Raw genomic sequence first — 7,050 nt, forward strand, 5'->3', positions numbered from 1 at the left:
CTGTAGACCTGCAGACCTGTAGGGCTGCAGACTTGTAGACCTGCAGAACTGTAAAGCTGTAGACCTGTAGACTTGTAGACCTGCAGACCTGTAGAGCTTTAGACCTGTAGACCTGTAGACCTGCAGACCTGTAGAGCTTTAGACCTGTAGACCTGTAGACCTGCAGACCTGTAGAGCTTTAGACCTGTAGACCTGTAGACCTGTAGACCTGTAGAGCTGTAGAGCTGTAGACCTGTTGACCTGCTAACCTGTAGACCTGAAGACCTGTAGACCTTCATACCTTCAGGCCTGGAGACCTGTAGACCTGTAGACCTGCTGACCTGTAGACCTGCAGGGCAGCACCACCTCTCTCAGTGTGCCAGAGGGCAGCTGTGGCTACAATGTAATGTGTGTGTGTGTGTGTGTGTGTGTAGTGTAAGACCTGTGTGGTACACATGGGGCTTGATAAATCTCTATATAAGTTCAGTACATTAACAGTTAATTTACTTTATGAATTTAATTTCCTGCTCAGTTTATAATTATGATGTAATCCTGCAGATGAAGTTTCTGTGTTTTTTCCAGCTGATGTGGAACAAACGTTGCTGTTTGTTATGATCTATGTTCAGCGAAGCAGAAATCCTCTCTGTTGGACCAGAGGGTCTCTGCCGGCCCCCTCAGGTCCAGAGCCCCCACATTCATCACAATTATCAGCTGCAGCCTAAAGAGACTTTCCCAAGAGCCAAAGCTTCATCAAGTCTGTTTGTGTGCAGCATCGATGAGACGGGGTGGGGGGGTGGCAGTCCTCCAACTGCTCGTTTACCTGCCGCTAATTTAAAGACTCAGCTCGGTAAGTTAAAGTCACCTGAGGGACTTGTTGTCTCTGAAGCAATTTGTCCAACGTCAGATAATTTTAAAATCTGTCTGCTACTCCTCATCAGGAGGAAGAGATCTGAAACAAACCAAAATAAAAGAACTGCACCAGGACTTTCAAAATAAAATCATGAAAAGAAGACCTGTGTCAGACTGAACAACAAGCAGTCAGATGGCCACGCCCATCCACACCTGCTTCCTGTTTCACCTGCCACAGCTGCAGACACTTCCCCAGGACTCACTCACAACACGTCTTTACAAAATAAAAGCATGAATCAGCAGTTTGATTTAGATACTGGGTTTAGATCTGTGAAGGTCCAGGTTCTGGATGGACTACATGTCCTCTCAGGTCCTGCCTCTGGATGGACGACATTTCCTTTCAGGTCCTAGGTCTGGATGGACGACATGTCCTCTCAGACCCTGGGTCTAGATGGACGACATTTCCTCTAAGGTTCTGCCTCTGGATGTACAACATGTCCTCTCAGGTTCTAGGTCTGGATGGATGTCATGTCCTCTCAGGTCCTGGTTTTAGATAGACGGCATGTCCTCTCAGGTCCTGGGACTGGATGGATGACATGTCCTTTCAGGTCCTGGGTCTGGATGGATGACATGTCCTCTCAGGACCTGGTTTTAGATGGACAACATGTCCTCTCAGATCCTGGGTCTCGATGGACTACATGTCCTCTCAGGTCCTAGGTCTGGATGGATGTCATGTCCTCTCAGGACCTAGGTCTGGATGGACAGTATGTCCTCTCAGGTCCTAGGTCTGGATGGACGACATGTCCTCTCAGGTCCTAGGTCTGGATGGACGACATGTCCTTTCAGATCCTGGGTCTGGATGGACGACATGTCCTCTCAGGTCCTAGGACTCTGGATGGATGACATGTCCTCTCGGGTCCTGGATCTGGATGGACAACATGTCCTCTCAGGTCCTAGGTCTGGATGGATGACATGTCCTCTCAAGTTCTGCCTCTGGATGGACGACATGTCCTCTCAGGACCTGGTTTTAGATGGACGACATATCCTCTCAGGACCTAGGACTGGATGGACAACATGTCCTATCAGGTTCTGCCTCTGGTTGGACGACATGTCCTCTCAGGACCTGGTTTTAGATGGACAACATGTCCTCTCAGGTCCTGGGTCTGGATGAACGACATGTCCTCTGAGGTCCTAGGTCTGGATGGATGACATGTCCTTTCAGGTCCTGGGTCTGGATGGACGACATGTCCTTTCAGGTCCTGGGTCTGGATGGACGACATGTCCTTTCAGGTCCTGGGTCTGGATGGATGACAAGTCATCTCAGGTCCTGGGCTTTGATGGACTACATGTCCTCTCTGCAGTGGACAGGGGACAAACATCTGATGGATCAGTGATTCAGAATTACTCGTCATGTTCTCTACTTCATTTGAATATTTAATGAAACAGAAAATGTAAATCTTTCTTCAGAGTCAAACTGATGAGGTCATCAGAGTCTTTCTTCAGGACACATGTGGACAGTTTCAGAGACGTCCTCTGAACCGTCCCACAGAGCTGAGCTTATTGATCATCAGCTGTTAGAGCAGAAAACGGTTCTTTTTCAGTCATTTCACTCAGTACAACACACGGTTGTTTATGGGAAATGCGTGCCCTCGCGCGCCTGGCTGAAGCCACCTCTAATCACGTCTTTAGACCGGTGACGTGGTGACGTTGAACGTCGAGTTACAGGCTCCGCCTTCACCCTATAAGTTCGGAGTCACCAACGTCATTACTCAGTTCTATCGCCCTTCACCTCGCGATAGTCACCTCTAAAGCTGAGCTCACATAGCTGCTGCTAGTTAGCTCAGCTTCTAAGGTTCTTAGGCTAGCTTCACTGGTGCTAACCGCGTTACCTGTTAGTTCGTGTGTCTGCCGCTCGATGCTACTTAAGTGACTTTTATTTTCTGCTGAAAATCTGTTTTGTGGTTCACGATGAGCATAAAACCACCTTCGAAGAAGCCGAAGTCTTCTGTTCGCCCCTGCCCTCAGGGGTGTGGCTTTGAGCTTCATGAGAAGAACCAGCATGAGGCCTGCCTAAGAATCATTCATGCTCGACAGGCGCTTGTGGAGCCCGAGTCCTGCCGGGCCTGTGCCGGACTTTCACGTCCGACACTGGAGAGGAGAGTGAAATTCCTGGAGAAAATGCTGGGGGAAACTGCTGTTTTCCGACAAGACCCGCTGCTCTCCGAATCCAGCCAGACGGCTCAGTCCGACGAAGACGAGGATTCGGCGGTCGAAGCCCCCGCTGCTAGCTGGACGGACCAGACGGAGCACGAGGCGGCCTCACCCGACATCGAGGGGGGCGAGACCCAGTTTTTACTGGATCTAAACCAAGAGGAGGACGATGTTCTGCAGATGGAGCAGGAGGTTCTCAGTCTGTCCAAAGACGACGAGGAGCCGTGCCCAGCTCACTCCACCCCCGCTGCTGAGAGGGTGAACCAGGATTTGTCCTTCTTGTCCCTGTGCCGCCGAGCTGCTACTAAACTGGAGGTACAGTGGCCCGACCCCCCACCTGCTCAAAAGCCGTCAAGATTCGCAGGGTTTTATCTCCCGTCTGAACCGGCTGATGTGAAGCACCGTCTGCCTATGTTTCCGGACTTTGTGTTGGAGCTGACGTCTTCCTGGAGCAAACCGCTGTCCATCCGCGCCTTCGTGCCCGGACAGGGTCAGTACTTGGACGTGGAAGGGGCAGACCAAGCAGGCCTGGTGGGCATCCCTCCGATGGAGCCTTCCTTAGCCACTTATTTGGCTCCGTCTCACAACCAGGGTGTGAGCAGGCCCACCCTGCTCCCTTCCAAGCCCTGCAGATTCTCTTCGGCACAGCTGGAGAAAATCTACCAAGCCCAAGGTAACACTGCCCAAGTGCTGAGCTCCATCACCATGCTTCAGACCTACCAGGCCATGGCCTTGGCTGAACTGGCAGCTCAGATGCCGCAGGAAAACCCCCTTTTGCCCCTGTTGAACGAGATCAGACTTGCGTCAGACCATATCCTGCGTGTGTCCCGCTGTGCAGCGCTGGCTCTGGGGAAAGGAATGGCTTCCACTGTTGTGGCGCAGAGGCACCTGTGGCTCTGTGGCTAACGCTCTCTGATGTTCCCGACAAGGACAGGGCGGCCTACTTGGATGAACCGATAATGCCTACAGGACTGTTTGGTCAAGCGCTTGACGTCATCCAAACCAAATTTGAACAGAGGAAGAAGCAGGCTGAGGCACTTCGCTGCATCATCCCCAGACGCGACGCGAGGCCCAAGGCCCCGAGCACATCCAGGTCTGCGTCTCATCCTCCTCTGTTCAAGAAGGTGGCGATGCCTGGGACTTCAAAGGCCCAGCCTGCCGAAACTTCCAGCAAGCCGCAGCCTCCCCGTCAATCGGCATGGAGCAAAGGCCCCCCTCCGAGTCAGCAGGACAGTTCAGCGGCTCGGAAGAAGAAGTCAAAGTCCTCCTAACAGCAGGACTGTCTTCACAGGGACTTCAAAAACAGAGAGACAATGCTCAGCTGCAGATGAAAAGACATTTAAATGTTTGTGTTTCAGAAAACGGCCCCAAGAGGCGTCAGGTTTCAAACGTTCAGTCTTCTCTGTTATTGTCCCGAAAAATAAACAAAAAAACATGTAGCCCCCTCCTTGGGTGCAAATTGTGTTTTAAAATGCAAAACTTTAATAAACAGTTCTGCAAATGTTTTCAATGTGTCATTAAAGAATTATCTTTGTGCACAAACGAACACAATAAGCTGCGGGCGACAGTAAATGTTGTCCCTTCCCCATCCAGTGGAGGGCAGCAGCGACACGTCTCCGACAGTAAGGCAAGTCAGTCGCTTAGCAATACGACTCCCTCTCTGGCGTGCATGCGCACCCTCTCCAAGGGTACAAAGAACTGTTGCTATGGGTTACAGGCTGCAGTTCCGCGTCAGGCCGCCTCGCTTTTGGGCCATTGTAAACACAGTGGTGACAAACGAGGCAGCCGCCATTTTAAGAGAGGAAATTTGCACGTTGTTAACAAAGAGAGCTATTCGAGTGGTTCCAGCTGCAGAAACACAAAAAGGTCTGTACAGCCGTTATTTTCTTGTTCCGAAGAAAGGAGGCGGTCTGCGGCCTATTTTGGATCTGAGAGTGTTAAACCGGTACCTTCAAACATACAGGTTCAAAATGTTAACGCTCAAACAGCTAATTCACTCGATCAGCCCGGGCGATTGGTTTGCGACCATCTATTTAACAGAAGCCTATTTTCACATAGCGATTCACCCGGAGCACAGAAAAGATCTCAGGTTCGCCTTCGAGGGTGTAGCCTACGAGTACCTGGTGCTACCGTTCGGTTTATCGCTAGCTCCTCGCACTTTTTCAAAGTGCGTAGAAGCTGCGTTGACTCCCCTCAGGGAAAGGGGGGTCCATCTGTTAGCATATTTAGACGAATGGGCTCTGATCGTAAGCTCCAAGGAGCAAACATTAGATCAGCTGTCTCAGGTTCTGTCATACGTTCAGGCTTTTGGGTTTTTAGTAAACACCCAGAAAAGTCTATTAACACCAAGTCAGCAGTTTTCGTTCCTCTGCTCCTTGTCAAGCAGTGCTCGCCTCTCAGAAAACAGAGCGGCCGTGTTTCACTGCTGCTTAGCTCAGTTTCAACTGGGACACAAACTGAGCTTCAAAACCGTACTACAGTTACTGGGAATGATGGCTTCCATGATTTCAGTAGTACCACTYGGGCTGTTAAAAATGCGCCGTTTTCAGCGTTGGTCTCAGTCCCACAGGCTGTGTCCATCTCGACACAGAAACAAAGAGCTAACAATAACTGCTTCCTGCATGACGGCTCTCAGCCCCTGGAGGGAACCCGGCCTCCTGTATCAGGGTTTTCCAATAGGGAGGGTGTCGTTGCGCAAAGTGGTGTCCACAGACGCCTCCCTGAAAGGTTGGGGAGCTCTGTGCGACGGCGCGGCGGTGAGGGGAACCTGGACTCCACAACAGTCCAGGCTCCACATAAACTACCTAGAATTGTTAGCAGTCCTGTTAGCGCTGAAACATTTTTGTCCAGCTCTGGAGAACCATCATCTTCTAATCAGAACGGACAACACAGCAGTGGTCTCTTATATAAACAGACAGGGGGGGACTTGTTCCCTTCCCCTGCTGAACCTATCTCACACTCTTTTACCGTGGAGCAGTGTTCATTTTCTGTCTATCAGAGCCATTCATGTTCCGGGGAGACTGAACCTAGGTCCAGACCTCCTCTCCAGGGGTAGACCTCTAGCAAAGGAGTGGAGGCTGCATCCCACTGTGGTGGCCCAGATTTGGGTTTTGTTTGGCAAAGCGACAGTAGATCTGTTTGCCTCCAGAGCAAACACACACTGTCCTCTGTTCTTTTCCATGACAGAGCAGAGCGCTCCTCTGGGAGTGGACGCCCTGGCTCATTCTTGGCCCGATGTACTTTTGTATGTGTTTCCCCCAGTGGAAATGATACCACTTGTAGAGAAGGTGCGCGGACAGAGCCTGTCTTTGATCCTAGTGGCACCCCGTTGGCCAGCGAAGTCTTGGTACGCTGAGATAATCAGCTTGCTAACAGCTCAACCCTGGCAACTGCCGGTTCAACAAGATCTCCTCTCTCAGGCAGAGGGGGAGATTTTTCACCCACACCCAGAACTATGGAAGCTGCATGCTTACCTGCTGAAAGGTCCAGCTTATCAGCTAAAGGCCTTTCTCCAGCAGTAATAGCAACTTTCCAAAACGCAAGAGCTTCATCCAATAGAGGATTGTATTCCTAGAAGTGGCAAGCTTTTGAGCAATGGTGTAAGAATGAGAAACTGGACACTTTTCAGTGCGCAATGGGAGACGTTTTAACATTTCTTCAGGAGCTACTGGATAAAGGGCTCTCCTTCTCCACAATTAAAGTCTACTTAGCAGCCTTTTCTGCCTGCCATGTAGGTTTTGATGGAGTCACACCTGGTGCTCATCCTTTAGCCGTGCGTTTTCTGAAAGGGGTTCGTAAGCTACGGCCTGCTCTTAAACCCAGTATTCCCTCTTGGGACCTCACTGTGGTTCTTGAGGCTCTCTGCGACCCTCCATTTGAGCCTCTAGAGTCGGTAGAGTTGAAGTTTCTTTCATATAAAGTTGCTTTGCTTCTGGCTTTAGCTACAGCTAAACGGGTCGGGGACCTCCATGCTCTGTCAGTGAACCCCTCCTGTATCCAGTTTTCTACTAA

This window comes from Austrofundulus limnaeus, unplaced genomic scaffold (assembly GCF_001266775.1).
Source record: "Austrofundulus limnaeus strain Quisiro unplaced genomic scaffold, Austrofundulus_limnaeus-1.0 Scaffold179, whole genome shotgun sequence".
NCBI classification, from domain to species: Eukaryota; Metazoa; Chordata; class Actinopteri; order Cyprinodontiformes; family Rivulidae; genus Austrofundulus; species Austrofundulus limnaeus.